At 32.8% G+C, this 22,438-nt stretch overlaps 1 pseudogene; it reads right to left on the reverse strand.

The window, feature by feature from the left end:
- Positions 1 to 16,822: 16,822 nt before the first annotated feature.
- Positions 16,823 to 19,220, reverse strand: LOC147389138 (putative receptor-like protein kinase At1g80870 pseudogene; annotated as a pseudogene).
- Positions 19,221 to 22,438: the final 3,218 nt, after the last annotated feature.

Here is a 22,438-nt window from a genome sequence, read left to right on the forward strand (position 1 = left end):
TTTGGTCAGCTTTGGTAACTATATTATATTTTGATCAAAACCCTTTATAAAAAATGAGAAATACACTCTGGTGATGAAGAAAACCACTACAGTTCATAAACTGCTCTCCTATTTAGTTGTCATAAACATGATATCTGCTCTCTGATGGTTTTGCTGTTTATACCTATTTCCTTCATTATAACCATTATCAGCTTCTATGATTTTTGTTTCAACAAATTTTGAGTTTTTCTAAATTTTCAATATAAACTATATCTATAGACTAAGAGATAAACAAAACAAAAAACAAAAATTTCTAAAAGAATAGTGTCTATGAATAGATGAGACTGATTTCAAATAAAGAAATTTGAAATTTATAAATTTATGCAACTAAGGGGATGATTTGCATTTTCACTTTTAACACAAATCTAAAAGAAATTACAAAACTTCCTCCATGAAATTACAAAAGTTACCCTAAGCGACAAGGGAATTTGTTCCTTCTAGTTGTGTGTTTGAAATTGGAGTGGCCTCTTGATTTACCCTATTGCACATGGAGAAATTTCCGTGGAGTTGGACTGTGCAACCGTAGTCCACAACATTTTTTGATGTGGGATATCCTATATGTTATTAAAAGAAAAAAGTATTAATTATTTACCGATAGTATAAATGTTTTCTTTGAAAAAAAAAATGACTGAAATGTTGAAGACTACAAGTACTTTTAATGGGGTTAAAAAAAGTGAACTATCATCCGTTTGATGAATTGGAATAACCTTTGGTTACTTGCAATGTTAAATTCTGTATGAGATTTCAAAATGCAAAAGAGTAATTGAGGAAGATTGTTACAAGAAGAATCTGTGTCAGAGATTCATATTAAGAAAGAAGTGACATTTGTCAAGAACACAAATGCTTATTTTTCATTTTTTGTGAAGATTTCTAATAATGGAAAACTAATAGCAGTGAGTAACCTCAAATCTAACATATTTTCTAAATCCATAGGAAAAACTACATCGTATGGCTGGCTTGTTGTTTTACGTCATGTGTTATAGATTGTCTATGTTGGATTTACATGGCATCTATGGTGGAAGATGTCGCCACAACATGAAAATAATAACAAAATATAAAGCAACAAGGAACCCAAAAGATTAAAAAAAGGTGAAATGTTGCAGTAAACATTAACATATGACAAGGAAAATGTTGTTATAATTTTCTTTTATAAAAATAACTAATAACCTTTTTCTTTTTGTTCATGAGAATGCCTATGCTTCGATGCCAAGGATATTAAATGTATGTTTATTGAAAATAGTATTTCAGATAAATATATATATATATATTTATTTATTTATTTATTCATTTTATCTTTTAGTAAAAAAAAAAATAAAGATATATTAGTTTTTGTGCAATGACATTGTCGTAAATATAAAAAATTTATATAAATATTTATAAAAGTGTTTGTTGGCATAGATTACCAAAGCATTTACTACAAATAAAATATTTAAATATAAATATTAAATACTCTTAACATTCATTATGTAAAAGATCAACATATCCTTATTTTTTTCACTAAATGACAAAATGGGAAGCGTATTATTGAAAAGTGAATATATAGGAGAATACTAACATAATGAATGTTAGAATTTTCTGTCATATTTACTTTTAAATAATACCTATGCTCATTTTATTTTTTAATGAAAAGACAATGATATATTGATCTTTTATATGATAAATGCTAATGGCATTTTAATCTTTAAATTTTAATATCTTATTTGCAGTAAATACTTTGACAATCAATATCAATAACATTTTTATAAATGTGTTCATAAGATTTATTATATTAACAATAATATCATTGCAAAAAATATTATATCATTTATTTTTCATTAAAAGATAAAAATGAACAAAAGTATTATTAGAAAGTGAATGTGGTGAAGAATGTTAACATCCACATGTGTGTGTATGTATTTATATATATTTATAAATTTTGTATTGTAATTTTATAAATATTATTCTTTGTAAAATCATTTGAACCTTTAATTATTATAAAGAGACAATGAAAACCATCCCTTAAGTTGCCTAAATTTACAATACATATCAACTTTATATTGCAACCAACAAAACATTTTTTACCCTTAAAAGAAATATTTTGTTTCAAATTTTTTAAAGTATCATAACTTCTGATCTATAAGTTGGGTTCTACAACAAAAATGACGTGATCAGAAAACTCTCGTTGTAAATAGACAACAATAATTTTCTATCAATACTATTTTCATTGCAAACTAACTTATAAATTAAAAATTAAGATATTTTAAAATTTTGAACAAAATAACTACTTTAAATAAAGTAATAAAGTAATATAACAAACTTGCAAATTTATGCCAGTTAAGGGATGATTTTCATTTTCACTTTAACATAATAATTCAAAAGACATTACAAAATTTACATCCAATATATCCTATATCGTATCGTAAGGTAAATGGTAATGTATTACCATTAATAAGTGATACTTTGAAAAGAAATGGTGCAAGTGTTAAACATGAGAAATTGAAGTATTCATCATCTATTGTAATTGTAGACATACAACATAAAACCTGTCAATGGGGAGCTATAGCAGCTCCTTCTCTTCTCTGTTGATGAAACAGAACAACTTGGGTTGGTCGAGCGAAGCCTCCACCTTTGTGGAGCCGTCCTTGTTTGGCTTTTCGCGAGCAATGTAGGATTTGTATCAGATTTGCAATTTCAAACTGTAGAAGAGAAGAGTTCTGAGAAGACCAGCTCTTGAAGAAGACAATGTTACAACTTCACACTTGTACATCTTTATTATATAAGAGGGAGTGGTTTTTGTCCTCTACTTATTAATTATAGGAAGAGAAGGAAAAGGCATAACTAGCCGTTGAAGGTTGTTAAGGCAAAACTAGCCGTTATGTCAGACCGAAGTTTAGGTTTGTAATTGCTGAAGTCATTTATTGGTCCACGTGGAATTACACTTTCGGCAAAGATACATGGATTTTATGAGTAGTAAATAAACACATTGTGGCTGCGTCAACGGCTTGACTTTTGGACGGTTCGATTTTGGAAACCCACTCTTTGCTTTGGAGACTGTACAAACCTCAATATTTCATTGGACCACGTTGCATCCTCATTCTCTCCCTTTTCTCTCTCTCTCAAGAGGTGGGTGTTTTTTATTTCAGAAATTAACCCTCACACAATTTAGTAGAAGAAAAAAAAAATCCATTTAGTTTCTCTTACTAATATAGTAAGATTTCACATCTTACTAAGGGTCGTTGAATCAATATAAATCACCAATCCAACAACAAAATGGCCCTTTAGATTTCATAGAAAATTCAGATTAATTTTTCTTTTTAAAAAAATCAATTATTTTTATCTTGATCCAAGGTTTTGAAAGTGGGTGGCTACTGAACACTTAAATTTAAATTTAAAATTCAACAGCGAAAAATGATATATTTTTTTTTTTAAATTTTACTTTCAAATTTCTTAGCATTTCATCCTCATCCGATCATGTTTTCGGATGCTACAAGGTGATGGAAAACTTTAGTTCATAACTAAGAAAAGTGTTTATTGTTTGTAAAGGATTAACGACTAGGTGAGATTTCAAATCCTACTAAATAATAATAATAATAATAATAATAATAATAATAAAAGATGTGTATGTAGGCTTGACCCAACGTGTTTAAAATCGAGGTTCACTGAGCTCTCAAATCTAAAATTAAAATTCAACATTAAAAACTAATTGATCTTTTTTTTTCTTTTTGATAACAGGGTATCCTTGTAAACAACGAACCAAGCTCGTATCTGAGCTTTGTCCAGGGAACGTTAAACACTCAGACATCACACACACCAAGTAAGTGAGGGTGTGCCCTCACAAGTGGCCCCTGAGGAATTAGTGTTGATATTGGGTATCAAACACACGACCTATGGGCATTAAGCGCTTATTGATCGAAATTTCCATTGAACCAACCCCTCGGGGTTAGTAACTAATCTTTTTAACTTACTAAGAAGGGTCCTTGTGCTCAGCTTGTGGCATAAATAAATAAAAACATGAACCAATGCTATGGGGTGTAGAAGGAAAAATTCTATGATCTACGATTTTGTGATGGGGACGTAGGGGGCATATGTCGCAAGGGAGGGGGTTAGATTATCACGAGTCTTTTCTTAATTCACCAAAGCCTATTTTAGGGAAAAGAAATTAACAAACTACGAGGGTTATTTTGAAAAACAAAACACAAACATGTGAGAGATGGAAAATAAAGAGAATGAGGATGCAACGTGGTGAGAACGGATCCTTCGTAGCCTCATTTTCATGTAACACTTCTTCTACAACCCTCAAAACATCATTGTAGACATCCCAATTTGAATGGACCCCACTCGAAATGATCCAAAATATCAGTTTTCCTAGCAAAATCTGCCAACGGGCCTAAAATGCCTAAATCACCAAAAATTGACGTTTTGATCAAATTAAAAGGTCCCAAAAACCCCCCCAAAGGTTTCATAGACTCACAATGAGGCCTTCTAAACCCATCATCTTCTCAACCTCTCACCCTTCTAACCCCGAATTCGAAAACGTCTTAAGGCCCACCAATGTTCTACCTTTTAAAAATCATTTTAACCTCATCCTAAAACAAGCCTAACCCTAGCCAATGCCTTAACCTAAGTTAAATCCCATGCAACCCAAATCCTAGACTCAAGCCAATCCTAAGACTTAAACACTCATCAAGTCAAAAGTCCAACTCAAACAAGTACAAACCTAACCTTAATCAACACCAATCAAGGTCCATGCAACCCTTGATCATCAAGGGAAACACTTGTCAGTACCACCCTTCACCTCCCAAAATCATTCTATCTAATCTCATCATTACACCTAAAAGCTACATAACCCATACAACAACCCACATCCCATGTTATAACCTACCCCCATCACTTTCACTAAACCCTCATCACAAGTTATCTTCACACCCCCTTTCTTTAATTAACTCATCTAACACATACACCATACATTTTTGACACATGTCTCCATTTCCTCCACCTTCCCAAAATATCAACAATCACTCCCTTACACCACTATTCTTCTAACCAAAACTCATTCATCTTAACCCACCTAACACTCAACCCATATGGGTTGAAAGATCCTATATATTTGAATCTAAAACAACCATCTTCCACAAATATCCCTCCCCAACCCTAAAATAACAACCCTCTAATGCCTACACCTCATGTTATTATCCTTTAATTTTCTATTTTTAACATTTCTAACCCCAAAAGTCATCCTCAAAACTTATAAATGAATAATGAAAAAAATCACTCCCTCTAAAAAAAACTCATGCTTGAAATCCCCTCTCTCAATCCTCTCAACTCTCAATCTCTTTTACCCCTTTTAATCCCTCTAAAAAATCTCTCAACTCACAACTATCAATCTTAAAGTTCATCCCTCTCAAATCTCTACATTACAAACATCTCAACTATATCAATCCTTACACTAGAATAACTTCCACTTTTATCCTTAAAGTCTTAACACTTTAAAATCAAGATCAAAATGACTCCTTTGAGGATTAAGAAGAAGAAAAGAAGAAAGTAAAAATTTTAAGGTGAGTTTAGAGTAGGATTTTTATTTTAGTTCCCATCTCTTCCCTCTCCATCTCCCTCTTCTACCTCTCTCCTCATTTTTTTAATTTTATTTAGAGAGCCATAAGATGCCATGAATACCCTCCCCTACCTCCGGTAGATCGAACTTTGATTCGGTCGAAAGTGTAAGGGTTGTAGTCATTTTAAACCCCTAAACACAAATTGCACACATCCCACTCAACTAGTGTTGAGGTCGTCGGTGATTAGGCCCTTCTTAACCTATGAGAATGGGCCCATAAGCCATTAGCCAACAATTTTCAAAAAGTATGTTCTTAAGAAAAGATTTTAATGAGGATCATCTCTTTCAAACCCTTTACTTTTAAGGGTACAAGTAGTCGATCATTCGATCTTTTTTATTTCTTTTTATCAAAAATGACCATGTTGTTAAGGTTACTGTCATTTGATGGAGAGAGGGGTGCCTAACACCTTTTCCTCTTTATAACCGAACACTTACCTAGATCTTAGGTAGTTTGGTATTTTATCCGTACGAGAGTCACTACGATGCCAAAACGACAATTTTTTTAAAAAATATATATTTTTTGAGGATGCAACGTGATGGGAACGGATGCTCTATAACCTCATTTTCCTGTAACGCTTCTTCTACATCCCTCAAAACATCACTTTAAAAAGAGATAACAAATCAGATATATTGTATGATAAAAAAAAAGAGTTATTTTTTGGAAAATACTGAAGTAACATTGAAATTGACATTGTTACAGACATGGATGTGTCTATAGAACCATAGACACTTTTCATCGAGATACGAGTGAAAAGCATCTATGGTTTTGTGCACACCAATGTCCCAAATGATGTCAATTTCAATGTTACTCAATCACTGACTCTCTTTTTAGATGATCCATGATATTGAAAATGGACGATCATTGAACCTCCAATTTTGAAAGACTTTTCAATATTGTACCATAAACGTGGGTTGACGTGGCACTCTGTTAATCGTGTAAGAATGCTACAGAGAATCCACTCCTAATGTGGTCGGGTTTCCGAGGATCTCCAAAATCGCACTTTTGAAATACATCTGTAGTCCAAGAGATTTTTCTTTTGCCCACAATGCAACTTTCGTTTCAACTGATGTTTCTCTATTTCTTTTGCCCGCTTGGTTTTAGTTAAAAGGGAAAATTACTTAAAGAACGCTCGCAGAAGGGTTTCTTTCTAAATAGTCCCTAATTTTTGCATGTTAGCTTGATAGGGTTTTTAGTAAATTTATTCTTTCTTAATGGTCCCTCATCACTGTCGAGTTCACAATTTTTGTTGTCGAACTTGACACTTTTTTATTTATTGTTGAGTTCACAATTTCTACTGTCAAGTTCACCACTTTTTAAATAAGAAGTGGTGAACTTACACTAGTAAAACCCACCCATTTTCAATTTTTGAGGTTTTTTTACTAAAATATATGGAAAGATTGATTAAAAACTTGAGATAATGACTTGTTTAAATGATTTCAACCCAAAAGAACCATTCTTGGTCGATTTTCATCCAAAAACTAAGAAAAAAAAGAGTAAAAAACCCTAGTTTTTTACATAAATCTTTAAAATGTTTGAAAAACCCCCCCTTGAAAATGGCTTCTTCTTCCTTCTAAAATCCTTTTCGATAGAATTGAATCTTCAAAAATCGATTGTGATGCGAAAAATCCAATTTTATAGATGAAAACGATGAGTTTGAACGGTTAGGGCATTCAATCATGAGAAATGTGGGAGATGAAATCCAGGGACTATTTAGAAAGAGAAAAGTTTACCAAATGGATTATTAATAAACCCCCAAGACTTATGGACTACTAAGAAAGAAGGCCCTCTACCAGGGTCCCTTAATTAATTTTCCCTAGTTAAAACCCTAGAAATCATTGAAACCTATAATGACCATGTTAACTACTCTCCGTAGAGAATCTCTCTCTTTAATCTTTTTGGCATCTCGAGTTGGATCTCAAAGCAATTATGCAAAAAGTCTGAATTTTAACAAAAGTCTAATCTCATTGATCGACTTGGATTTAAGATCGGCTCAAGAATCTTATAATCACAATCAAGTTAAGCAACACATCTTTAGATTTCTCCTATTTTATTTTTATTTTGGGTCTAATATATGGTAGTTGTATACATTATCAAGATTTAATGGTGATTTTTTTTCAATAAATTGTAGAATTTGGTGACTATATGTAAGAGGGGGAGGGGGACTCTTACATTGATTTGATCGGCTTAGTCTCATTAACAAGTTAGCCTTGGTGAACCTTTCTCTCTCTCTCTCATTCAACACCATTTGTTGAAATTAGTAGTCACAAAGGTATGCAGCCTCAAATATCATCTAGTATGACTATCAAGATCTGGGCAAGTGTGGTCAGTCTATATTATATGCGGATGCCAGTGACAATAGCGAGGGTTCATTTTCTTAGGGTAGGGGAGTACCCTCAGTTACACTATGTTTGGATTGAGAGAAGTGGAGAGAAGAAAAATTCAATAAAAGAAGAGAAGAGAAGAGAAAAGTAGAGAAACTCAGTTTCTTTCCACCATGTTTGGATTGACGGGAGAAATTGGGATAGTTTTGGAATTTTAAAATGTCTTAAAAGAGATCTAGGGGCAGAGTTGAAATTATAAAATAATTTAAAAGGATTTGTCTCCAAATCTCTCGACTTTTGGAGAGAAAGAAAACTCACCTTTTTTCTTTTCTATTCTCTCCAATTTTTTCTCTTCTCTCTCCCGACTTAACAATCCAAACAAGAGAAATGGGAGAAACTCATTTATTTTCTCATCTTTTCTCTCCATTTCTCTCAATCCAAACACAGCGTTAGAGTCAAACTACCCAATTCCTTAGGACTTTGTTTCCTTGATTTTTTTCAAGTCTATGAGTGAAGTAGGGGGTAGTAGTTGATTACTCTTGAGTGTTTTAATTATCTACACCATTCTCCATTCTACTCAATGGCTTCTTGGCCTTACTTTTTTGGAAGATCACAAAGTCTTACCCAGGGTGATCCTTTATTACATTTTTCTTCTCATCAATATAGCAATCAAGGCCCGACGTTGAGATATTTATCCAAAGGGGGAAGTTTACCTTGATAAAGAACACACTATATATCTAGTACCACATTCTATTTCCTTTATCTATTCATCATGCCTAGGTTAGTGGAAATGATACTTGCAAAAATAATTCAGGACTTTCTTTGAGAAGAAATTAACATTAATCCTTTGATCATCAGAGGGCTACCCATGACTAAGAATTGCTTGAGTTTTAGGAAGTTGAGATGACACATGATGATCAAGAATTTCCCAACTCTGTTGTACATCGAACTAGGTTGGCTCCAAAGAACATTGACTCTGATAGCTTCACAATAACATTTTCAAGACCCAGTGTTCATCAAGAGATTGTTATGCAATGTAATTATTGCTGGAGGAAACTGTATGAATTTGATCTTCAGAGAGATGGTAGCTAAGTTGTTCCTAAATGTCCAACCACGTCCAAAGCTTTGTCGGATATCATGGTTCAAGATTTGAGAAAATGTTAAGGTAATGCAACAATGTCTTGTTCCATTTCAATTGGGAAAAATATTCCAAGAATGTGGTTGCGATGGAAGCATGTCATCTCTTGTTGAAAAAAGCAATGACAATTTGATAATAGGACTATTCACCTTGGTGACAACAAATTTTTTGTTTTTGTGGTTAAAGTTGTTCTTACTCCCTTGAGATATGAGAAATTTCCCAAGTTCAAAAAGTAGAAGAGACAATTATTTGATCACCCCAAATGTTGTGTTGAGTTTAGTCTCACATCGGACACAAATTGCCTTGTCTTTCTCTTTATAAGCTCTTGGGCCACTCCGCTCATTAACAATTTGTAGAAGGCTCTCTGGGGAAGGAAGTTGCTTATGTTCTTATAGCTAAAGTGGTTGAGACCAACCGGTTAGCAATGCCTATGTAGCTGACGACTGCCAACTATGAGAAACACACAACACCATATTGATTTGGTGCCTAGAGTTAGCTTACCCAAATGTTAACCCAAGTACAGGAGTTATGAAGCAAGGGGTTCATCTAGGAACCTATGAGCCCTTGTGTGCAATGCCCATTATATTGATGTAAAAGAAGCATGGTTCATGGAGGGTGTGCATAGATAATTGGTCAATTCACAAAATAATTGTTAGGTATTATTTAGTGATACCTTGGTTAGATGAAATGCTTGACATGCAACTTGATACAAACAATTTGGTAAATTTTTTATCCAAACATTGAATGTGTTAATTCTTACTTGGGGTGTGATAAATAATTTAAGAAATTGGGGTGCAATAAGTTAAAGTTGGGGTGCCAATAGCAATTCTCTTTTTCCTTTTAATTAGAGTATGATAAGTAAAAAATTAGAGTGCCAATATAGCAACACTTACACATTTTTTAGTGTTTGAATAGTGTAGTAGCTTGGAGCCTTTATTTTGAAGTAGATACCAATTTAAAGGCATTTTTTAAAACCCTCTGATGGAGTTGCTCTTGCCATTTCTAAGAAAAGCCATAGGCACGGACAAATTCTAGTATACATAGAAATTAGTAGAATCCACCTTATTTAATGGGATAGTTTAATCTCTGAACCCTCAAATTGATCACCTTGGGTTTCTAATATGTTTTAAGTATTTTAGGAATCTCAAGAAATAGCAAGAATATTTTCTTTTTTTGCCAATTAATTATTTAAAAGATAAAAAATACATTATATGATAGTGAATTTTTTTTTAGGATTATAATAATGTGATAATGTAGTACACATAGTTTGTTCATTTAAAAAATTCATACATCTTTTATTTTTTTTGTTGCTTTTATAAATTTATCTTAGGTGTTTTGTCTATTTTTTTCACAGGAATGTGGTGCGCCGTTGCTGCAACACAAGCAGTTGAAAGTATTCATGCTATTCAAACAGATGAGCTTCTCATTTTAGCACCCCAAAACCTACTTAATTACAACTACACAAATCGTGATTGTAGAAGAGGTAGAAGCGTCTTTTGATTGGATCGCGGAATACGGGATCGAGTTAGACAGAGACAATCCGTATGTTGCAATACAAAGGCCATGGAAGGTAAGGAATGTAGGTTCTAAAACACGTATGGCCCTCAACCATAAAACATGCATGACTCGATTGGAACATGGCTTTGAATTTGATAATGATGAATCTTCCTTCTTTATATTGCCTTTTTACTCAAGAAGAAAAAAAATAGTATTCATCAATGGCTACAACAATGTACATACCGTATCATATAATGATAGAGCTTCAGTGCACCCTGTTCAATTAGTCAATCGTTGTCGAACTTTTCATTAACAATCAATTCATAAAAAACAAAGGAGTAATTTGATTCTATTAATAAAAAAAATTAATTTTTTATATCACAAAAACTAATGTATTCTATGATTATTTTTTCATGAAATATATCAAGGAATATTGTAAATCGAACATCCATGCCAAAGCCATGCATGTGTATTTATAGGGTATGGTACCGAAAAAGGGAATCATATTGGATAATAAAAATTCTTGAGGAGTAAGTTATGGCAAAGAAGGATATATGATAGATCAAAGTTTCAAGAAACACAAAGTTGTTTCGCAACACATACCAATCTATCCAGTAGTTTGGTCAGAAAGCAAAATGAAATGCAAGTGCCAACGGACTTAGTTCGTAAAACCTATGGTTTATTTCAATTTCTCTAAAACTACCTTTTGTCCTTACTATCAAATAAATGTTGTAAGTGTAAACTTTCTCCCAACGATAGGGTTCTCTTCGATCGTTTATTTTTGTAGGACTATTTGATACGGTTCTCTTTTATAGTTTAATTTTGTAAGACTCTTTGATTTGTTGGTATTTTAGATTGATGAATGAAGAAATATGTAGGTTTTATTTCTGAGGCCCCTTCTGACATACGGCCCCTGTCACAGAACAATAGATCATTTGCCTTAGGAATAAAAAACATGAGTGGGAGGGTTATTTTTGGTATTTTTGAAAAACCAACTAAAGCGATCCAGTAGACGCTTAACCTATTTTATAGGAACTAGACAATACAATCGTGAATCAATTTAATGACTAAAATCATGTTACACTTTATGATTAATGCCATGAACAACTTTAACTATCCATGGATGATGGAGACTCGTTTTTACACTTAGGCCCTGCTTGGTACCATACAAATCATTTGCATATGCAAAAAAGATTTGCACCGCAAATGATTTGTAATGCGAAAAAAATTCAAGATGTAACCAAGCATCTGTAAGTTAGATTCCAACAAATCATATGCATTTGCAAATGATTTGCTTTGTACCAAGCATGGCCTTAAATTCCTTAAATTCAAATTGAGTCGTGGTGGAGTAACACTGAAATTGACATCGTTTAGGACTTTGGTGTGCACAGAACCATAGATGCTTCTCACTTGTGTCTCGATGAAAAGCATATATGGTTCTATAGACACATCCAAGTCGGCAATGTCCTAACGATGTCAATTTCAATGTTACTTCAGCATTTTCCATTCAAATATCTTTACGTTTTCAATGAGAGAAGGTGGACTAAGAGTGGTTGGACACTAAAATATGGTTTAAGAGTTGTGCTGGAGTAACATTAACCATAGATGCTTTCCCTCATATCTCGATGAAAAGCATATATGACTCCATACATACTTCCATGTAGGAGTGTCAATGGTTATCTATTTACCTGGAATCAAACCGGTACTGAAATTGAAAATCCCAATTTTGGTTCCCTTTTTATTGGAACTGAGTAAAACTGGGTCTAATATGGAACCGAATCGATAGGAATCAAAACCATTAGGATCTCTCCGATAGGTATCCGAAATCAATTTAATTTATCATTTATTTTTACATATTATACATGATTGAAGGTTTTTCCTATATTTTAAAATTAACATATATTATACAACAAAGTTCTTCAAATATCTTATAAGCTAAATATTGAAGTTTAAAATGGGTCATTTCTTTTTAATTTTTTTACCTGTAAAAGAGATAAATTTTAATTTTTGAAAATAAAAATTATTAAATCATCTTTTTAGTGGAACAAATTATTATTAAGTTAATACTTTACAAATAATATGTTAGTTTTAAGAAAGAAAGAAAAATTGTAATGATTTTGAAATATTTTTCTCTTTCGATTCTTGAGAATTGGAACCAACAAGTACCTGTGATTTTTGGCAGTTCTGATTTCGATTCCACTTCTTTTAAAACCGGAATCAATGAAATATAGCGGTTATGATTCTAATTTTCATAAGAATTGAATAGGAACCGACCCATCGATATCCCTACATCCACATCAGCAATGCGTGAATCGATGTCAATTTCATAGTTACTTCAGCATTTTCCTAAACTTAAAATAATCAGGCTCATGTTGGACAAATAACAAGAAAATTGCAAATCATAGTCTTACAATTATATTTTTTTAATTTTTAAAATTACAAAAATATCCTTTTTTACCATGCAATCTTTAGAAATCCTTTAATTAACATTTAAAATTATAAATTCATGTGTGTGTTTCACATGCCACCTTCTAGTTCTTAATAATAAAGAGGGTGTAACCTCCGGATCAACAAATCTTAAATATGAGCTACAAGTTGAGAAGTATTTCCTAAGTCAGAAGTCAGTACAATCTCTCAAGAATATCTTACATATCCAATAGACCAAATGGTGGTCTTCTCCCTAAAGAGAGTCAAACATTTTTTCAATGTATGAGTAAAGAGGTTTAAGAATGGGCTGATTTTTTGTTAGGATGATCTCTATGATGAGGAGATTATCCTCACCAAAAATCAGCCTATTTCAAAATTTCTGACCTCATCAAAAATTATTTATAAAAATCGGAAGGTCCTTGATTCTTCAACTTGTAAACTAGGGTTAGAAGTTTTGGAATGAGCTGATTTTTAGTGAGGATGATCTCTTCACCATAGAAATCATCATCACAAAAAATCAGCCCGTTATAAAACTTCTAACCCCTATTTTAAAAATGTTTGGCATAATGTTTGGCTCTCTTTAGGGCCTCGAACACTTCCCTAGACCAAGGCTAAACAATGTGCAAAAAAATAATTGTATCCTTTAAATCACAAAAACTGGCATGGTAAAGAAAAACTTGGAGAAATCCTAGGAAAAATCAATCCAAGGATCCTAGAAATTTCTCATATTTATAATACAATGGAGCAAAGCTTTTATATTGGTAAGAGTTGCTAATGACTTGAGTGTCGAAATATAATTAATAGGAGAAGGTCTTGGAAATTATCTTCGGTGAATGAAATTCGATTTTCTTAATCCGTATCTTAGACATCATCTATGGGAAAGATCAAAACAAGCTTACAATCATAAATATGACATTTAAGTTGGAGAAGCCATACAAGTAGATCACAAAGTAGAAGCCCTTGCTCAAACCCATAAAGCCAACGGCAATACCAATAGGAAGAATATATGTGAGAGGGAATGTTAAAATCGTCGCAAGAACATTTTGAACACATCAAGTAGAACAATTGAGAAAATTTAGATATCTCGTAACAGATAGAAGTAGAAGCGTAAATAAGTGCTCGAGAAAATCCTGGTGAATGGAAAATCAACCTAGAGCTGAGCCTCCTCACAAAGAGACAATGTGAAGAAATGAAAAATAAAAACTAAACTAATTTTTCGACTCGACCTACATACAAAGGCTAGACTCATGAGGCAATTAATCACAGATATACCCCATGGAAAACCAGGGCTAGTGAAGAAGTTAAAGCGTTGATTATGAAGAAAAAAAGAGAATTTAACGACTAGTATCAAAGGAATTGTAGCATACAACTTAGGTCTAATCCCAATGTGCAATGTGCATCACTCTCCATTTGCTTTGAAGCAATCTTGTAGACAGAATATTTGCTAAATTTGTGAGTCCAAAGCATATGTTACAATGGAACGAAGAATCCAATAGAGCACTTTTATCTATTTGTAGTCGACAAGGCATTATGGCAAGGAAATGACCCATTAATTGTTCTCTCGGGAGCGAATCTTTCGTAGTGCTTTCTTTCTCTAGCTTTTTTCAACAATTGATAGAGTGCCAAAAGTGCTATAAGGAACTATTGGAAAAACACACTACGAAGGATCTGTCCCTTACCTATTTTTCTCTACCTTACAAAGGGGCATTGTCCAAGTTTTATAGACAATTGGATTCCGTGCTATAAAGATTGTGCTCAAGAGAATTTGAGCACAACCTTCATAGTTGAAAGTAGAGAAATCCATCAAAGAACAATGGAAAAAAAGAAAAAATAAAATAAAATAAAATAAGTCGGAATCACAAACATGATACAAAGATTTTTATATGGTTTCCTTAACATTCACAGTTCAGTCTGCTACAAAAAGCAAATTCACAAATCAATTGGATTTTCAATTTGTGCCAAAAGACGGGCGAAAATGGAAATTACGGTACCACCTTAATTAGTTCACACTGGCCAAGATTAACTGAGAATTCCCAAAAGCACTATGAAAAATAACGAAATTTCCATTAACTATTGATTTTAATTTCCAAAACAGTTTTGGACCATTTTTAGAATTTTTTTTTTTTTTTGTCAAAAACAATTACAAAATTTTGAATTACCAAAATATCCTCAAATGAAATTAACAATAAATGGTGAAAATGATTGTTGAAAAATTTTCAAAAGGATCGTCATAAAATTACCACTATACCCTTCTTTAGATCCGTAAAGAAAGAAAAATTGAACCCCTTTATTTTGTTTTACACATCATCCATTTCTTCTCTCTCACTCACTCTTATCAATCACCATTGGTCTCTTTCCTTTTTCTTTTTCTTTTTAATAAATAAACTGGAAAGTGTTATGAATTAGTAATCCCACCAGTTCCAAAGTCTCCACAAAGAAGATAAAAAGAGACCTAATTTTAACAAATTTAGAAATAAATGAGAAATGTAAATTACATGAACACCCAGAGTCGTGAGATTGAGTCTCCCTACCTGTGACTTTACCCGATATTCCTGTTGTGGTGAAACTTGAACAGGCGGATATGTTGAGTATAATTGGTTTTTGAGAAAGAAAATCAAGGGATTTTGAATAGAATTGAGATTGAAGATGAGGGCATTTGAGTCTTTTCCCATAGCCCATTAAGAAACTGAGGTCAGATGAGGTATGTCTTAGTTGCCTAATAAACACAAGTATCCAGTTATTCATCAAAACGTGGGAGGAATGTCTAGATCACCCAAAGAGTATAAAAATAAATAAAAAATAAAAAAACATTGTGAAGTTAAACCTCCTCGGTACCAAGGGATTCTTAAAAAATAATAATAATAATAATTGAGCTTTTGAAATTACGTTTTGTCCGAGTTTGGCAAGTCAACTTTTTTTTCTTTTGGACGGAAAGCTTAGTAATATCTTTAGATTAAAGATTTCCTTACATTATCTATCCATAGCAATATCTGTAACATTGCCTCCCCCGGCCTACACCCCCTATAGGGCATAGGGCTGTCAATGGATTTGGTCCAGATTAAATTAGATAAGAATCAGAACCAATTCGATAAGCATTGGATCACATTCTTGTCGTATTGTATTTTTATAATGAATAATGATGAATGCACACGGTAAATCATACAAGGTTGATGTGGCAAAGGTACAAAATCATAGATCTTTTTTTTTTGTATCCCAAAGAAAAAGATATATGACTATCTTTACATTTAAATTTAATACTATTAAGATCATTTTTAAAAATCAATAAAATTACAATCACATGAACATGTCATGTCATTAGTTTTTAAAGTTTTAAAATAAAAATCCTATTTTTTTTAATTATATCTTCAAAAGCCCTTTGATTATATTTGTAATTACAAAAAGACCCCTATGCATTTGCACATGCCCTACTAGTATATTTAAACAAATATATGATATATGATATTATTTTATACTTCCTCACATTTTATTGGATCCCTATCGGACTTGGAGATGGTTGATCCAATATCCCTACCAAATCGAAATCCTCGATTCACATTCAAAGTTTTTTTTTTTTATTAGAACAAATTGGATTTTGAGTCTGATCTGATCCATTTACAGCAAGAATCCAAAGGCGCTTCTAGTGAAATTAATACCACAAATACAGGCTAAAAGAGATGAGTGTAACTAGCAAATACCACACATGAATGAAACTTGACCCCCACAACAGTCCTGAAAAGCACAGTAGCTATTAGAGAACAAAGGAAAGAAACATCCAAGAAGCTCAAGAGCCTAAAATATTCATATATAAATTGAAAAGAAATCATCTATTTTACATTAATATATTATATTAAAACTACATTGTATCCAACCCACATACCTTCATTCAATCTTGAAATTTTGATTTTGATTTTTTTTTAAACACTAGAAGGTAGCACTTTCATATTATAAGACATCAAATAAACCCAAATGAACAGAAAGAATTCTAATGTACGGGGCAAGGATCCATCGCCCCTTTCAGAACCTTAACGATCTCGCCAATATCCGGCCTCAAATCTGGCCTTTTCTGTAAGCAAGTAAGAGCCAAGTTGATGCAAAGACTTGCCTGGTCCGCATTATACCCATCTTTCAACCTCTCATCCACAAGTTCTAACACATTCCCAGCTTGAGCCAAGAGCCTACACCAGCTAATCAAATTAGCTTTCTTGAGCGTCATGGGTGAAGACAGAACATGTAAAGGCCTTCTACCAGACACAATTACAAGAATCAAAACCCCAAAGCTATAAATGTCAGTCTTCTCCATCAAATGCCCACACCCACTGTACTCCGGTGCTACGTAACATACGGTCCCTCTCATGCTTGTCGAGCTGCTCAGCTCCCGACTCCACATCTCACTCACCGACGAATGGGTCTTCTTCTTCTTCCAACCATTTCTTAAATTGAAATCGACATTATGATTCTGTTTCCGAGTAGTACTACACTTTCGAAACTGACCCATATCAAGATTTGGGATTTTGAATTTAAACCCATTATCCCACTTTGCTTTGAGCTTCCTTAGCTTATTACCCTTCTTGTTAAGCTCCGCAAGTCGCTCTTCTTTCCACCAGTCTTGCATCTTCTTGTTCTTCTTGATAGCTTTATTCCCACTCTTTGATTCTTTCTTCTTAGGCTTCTCCTTGGGGAATTGAAACCTTAGGCCCTCAATTTGGGGTTCACTTATATTCTCCGATTTATCTAATTGAGTCGAGTGATCCAAATTCAGTTTCAATGGAGAGATGTTCTTCTCAACATCCCAATCAGGGTTCCTTGATGATTGGTCAATCTGGCTACCAATCCACTCCAAAACGTAATCTTTACTAGATAATTCGCCGCTTCCATCTTGTCTCCACCACCAATCCTTCCCCCATTGCTTTGAACTGTCCATAGAGTCATCAATGTGGTGAGATGAAGCGTTAAGATTCAACTCCATAGAATGATCGATACTACGGATTTCATCATCTAAAGAAATGCCGTCAATGTCACTGATGCAGACTTCCTTCCCTTTTAGATTAAGACCATTGAGATCATCCTCATTTACACCATTGAGATTCAACGAATTCGAATTCAATGTTTTTACATTGTTGTATAATCTACTGTTCTTAGAAAACGAAGAATCTTGCAAGGGGTGAATAAAATCTACCTCAGTAGTACAGCCCTCAATCCGAATTTCATTTGAAGGAGTTTCTCCAAGAACACTTACCGCCGAATTTCCCAAAAGATCTTGGCTTTTCAAGAGCTCCTGACTACGACCCAAATCCTGACTGAACAAATCAACACCAAGCCCGAAATCACCTTCTGTTTTGATCCTTGAAAGCCCAAAATCTGAAATCTTGGCACGATAATCCAAACCCAATAGAACATTGCTTGGTTTTATGTCTCCATGAATAATTGGTGGATAGCATTGGAGATGAAGAAATGTGAGTGCTCGAGAGATATCAAGAATAATCTGAAACCTTTGATCCCAATTCAAATTCAACGTAACTGATCTGTCCCCAAACAACAATTCTTGCAAGCTCCCATTGGGCATAAACTCATAAACCAGAAATCTCCTCTTCTTCTCAACACAATAGCCCAAAAGAGAAACAACAAACGTGGATCGAAGACCACCTAGGATCTGTAATTCATTCTGAAATTCTTGTTCAGCCTGTAACGACGAAGCTTCAAGCTTCTTGACTGCTACGGATTTCCCATTTTGGAGAATACCTCTAAAAACAATCCCAGAACCACCTTTACCGATCAAATTTGCTTCGTTAAACGTATTAGTGGCAGATTTGAGTTCTTTATAAGAGAATTTTTGCAACTTTAATGGAGGGATTGAAACGAAAGGGCTTGTATGAGATCGATTAATGAGGGAGTAAAAGATGTAAAAGAGAAAAATTAGGAGAGCTAGGAAGAACAAAACAGAAGCTGAGAGGATGAGAGAGTAGAACAGAACCCTAGACCTAAGCAAAGAATCAGGGTTAGGGTTAGGGTTTGGAGGAAATGCTCTTGAATGCATTTCTAGGGTTTTAAGTCTTGGGTTTTGAAGAAGAGGAAGTAAGACTGGAAGAGGAAGAGAAGGAGAATAAATGGCAAATAGAAGATCATTTATTTTATTTAATAAATTAAATATTGATTTTTTTTTTAAATAAATAAATAAAGTAGAGAATCCTCAAAGGTGTGAAGTAGGTTTTTTTTTTTTTTTTTTTTGACTAAAAAGAAAAAGTTGCAGATATGATCTTATCTCTGTTCCTCAACTGTGAAGGAAAAAACAAAAAGCTGAGGAGAAAGAACAAATTGGAGGGAAAGTGGGTGAGTGGTGATTGTTTTTTAAAAGTTCGTTGGTTGCTATAATGTGGATGGTGCGTAGTGCGCAATACTCTATTATTGCTTTTTTTGTTTTGTTGAGATTTAGAAATAGTCCTCCATGTTTTCTTAAATATTTGAGATACCCCTGATTTTTAAACTGTTGACATACAACCCTTGACCTCGGTCTATTCTGAAATACTAATTGGAAATGACATCATCTTAAACCTCTAAGCAAAGACCCCTTGATTTTTCTTTATGCTTCTTTTAACCTTAAGATTTTATCACCTTATGAGCAAGATTATACTTTTGTGAAGTAAAATACAATGGATCCAAAAGAAAAAATACGGATTTCTTACATAGATGGAAGGCAGTCTGAAAATAAAGTTGAATAGGTTGATCCAAGAGATTGAAAAGCTTGAAGATTATTGGTTTTGGGGAGAAGATTCTCAAGGATTTTTGGCTAGAAGTTGAAGATGGGTTCATTTAAGTCATTTTGTAAAAATCTTCAAAAAAGACATGTCATCGATTTGAAAAAACAGGGGTATCTTAAATATTCACCAAAGCATATGGGTAGGTCTACATCTACTTTTATTTTTTAGGTGTTTTAACAGCTCAATACGTTTTGGAAATTATTTCAGGTAGCAACCCATCCAATATTTTTAAATTGTTAGTGTGCCCCTTAATACTAGGTGTGCCCCTTAATACTAGGGGTGCAAATGGGTACTCATTTAGTTAAAACTGAATCAGAATTGAGAAACCCCGATTCTGATTCTCTTTTTAGTGGAAGTGATTAGAACCAGATCTAAAATGAAACCAAACTGATAAGAACTAGAATCGTTACGTTCTATCCAATGAATAACCATCAGTACCCAAAACCAGTTTATTTTGTCATTTCTTTTTATGTTATAGATAAATTAAGGTATTCTTTTATTTCAAAATTAATGCATGTTATATAAAATTTTTCAAATTTTCATATAAATTATCGATTGAAGCTTAAAATGACTCTCTTATAAAAATTTATTACTTTTAAATAAGATAATTTTTTTTATTTTTGAAAAAAAAATCATTAATTTATATCTTTAATATGACAAATTATAACTAAGTCAATATTCATAAATAATATTTTAACTTTTTTAAAGAAAAATAACTTTACAATGATTTGAAATACTTTTTTTTTTCTCATTTGTTCTTGACAATTAGAATCAATGGGTACTCGGTTTTTTGGTGTTTTCGATTCCGATTCTATTTATTTTGATAATTGGGCCCGAAAATTGACAAGAACTAGAATTGAAATAAATATAATGGTCATGATCTTAAGTTCTTTAGGAATCGAATTGGAAGCTATTGATAAAATATGACGTGAATGCCCTCGTCTATAGTAAAATTACCTTTGTTTTTCTTTTCTTTTCTTTTTTTTTTTAAATCAGTAGTCTTCTCTCTTTAGAAGGTTTTTGGTATAAAAAAAAACTTTTAATAAAAGATTAAGATGAGATTGAAAATGACGGATTTTGAGATAAAACAGAACAAGGGTTTTTCGAGTAGAGGTATAAGATGAGTGCATTTAAATCTTTAGAATTAGTCTATAAGAGAAGACTGAGGTCAAGGGGCATATATAACATCCACTTGAAGATAAAGGAGGGGGTGGGAATCTGAAATATATATATTTTACAAAACATGGAGGCTTGTGTCTTAATCATGCACCCTTCTTTTCCGTTCTATGCATCCAGCTGGAGCAGCAAAACCATGCTTAAGAGTTAAGACATCGACTGAGATGCCACGTGGCACTTCTTTTCTTTTTTTTAATTATTATTATTATTATATTGTTTTAGAGTTGCTATTGGCACCCCAAATTTTTTACTTATTACAAAATTAAGAATAAATAAAATAGGGATTTTTCTCGAACATACACAACTTATATCCAATTTCCGATTTCGATACACTATACACAGTTCATTTTTATTCTCAAAACATGCATTTTGAGTGAATTTGTCATTTTTATAAGCAATGAATTCGTTGGTATATTTATGAATTGGTAGATATTAAAAGTGGCGAACTCTCTAGTCCGTAGGTTATAAAAATGACGAATGCATATTTTGGGAATTAAAATTAATAGTGTACTAAACTCAAAATTTCATCATATTCAATGTACAAAATAGAGATTCACCCAATAAAATAAGTGAATAATTGAAAATAAGTAAAAGTTGGGATGCCAATAGAAACTCTCTCTCTCTCTCTCTCTCTCTCTCTCTCTGTGTTTTTTTTTTTTTTGCTAGATTTCTAGTTTTGGGGTTTAGGTTTAAGATTTTAGATGAGCCTAATCATGATTGTAAACAATTCCTAAAATTGTTTGAATGAGTGTTGTAATATTGAGCCAAACATTTGTAATGTTTGAATTGTATGTTTTAACCCTTAATTGGGGTGTAATAAGTAAAAATTGGGGTGCCAATAACAAATATTTTTTTCTAGTTGACCATTTTTACCCTACAAATGCATGCCTTGCTATGTATATAGGGCTGATTTATCTTTTTTTTGCTTTAAAAAAAAAAATCATGAGGTCAAGATTCAAGTAGATGTCAACTAGCATAATTGGTAAAGTCTTTCAGTGATGATACTAAATACTTTATTTAAATTCAACCAATACCGAGTTAAGCAACTCCTTGAAAACAAGCGTATTGATTTTTAAAAAAAAATCAAAAAATTTCCCCCATAATGAAACATTAAACATTTCAAAGTTGAGGTTTGAACCCATAATTTCAAAGTTGCTTGCAATGTGTCAAATCAACTAAGCTATGTGTTTAATCCTTAGGCCTTAGGGGCGGCATTTTTAAATATATATAGTAGACGATGTACTTATCTTCTTTTTAAGAAAAAATTTCAATGATCAAAATTAAGTAATTATATCTACCCTTAGATATTCCGAATAAACGGCTAAAAAATAATCAAAAGAGATACCATTGTTTCAAATTGATGGTATTCCTCCAATGACCTAAGTCTTCTTCAACAGATTAATTTAAATGACCTTAATACCCTCATTTATAATATAATTAGCTGACTTTGTCCTCAAAATTGTCATTTTCAACATTACAGTAAAGTTTTTACTC

The sequence above is a fragment of the Akebia trifoliata genome, chromosome 12 (assembly GCF_017979445.1).
Source record: "Akebia trifoliata isolate Shusen 1 chromosome 12, ASM1797944v1, whole genome shotgun sequence".
Taxonomy (NCBI): domain Eukaryota; kingdom Viridiplantae; phylum Streptophyta; class Magnoliopsida; order Ranunculales; family Lardizabalaceae; genus Akebia; species Akebia trifoliata.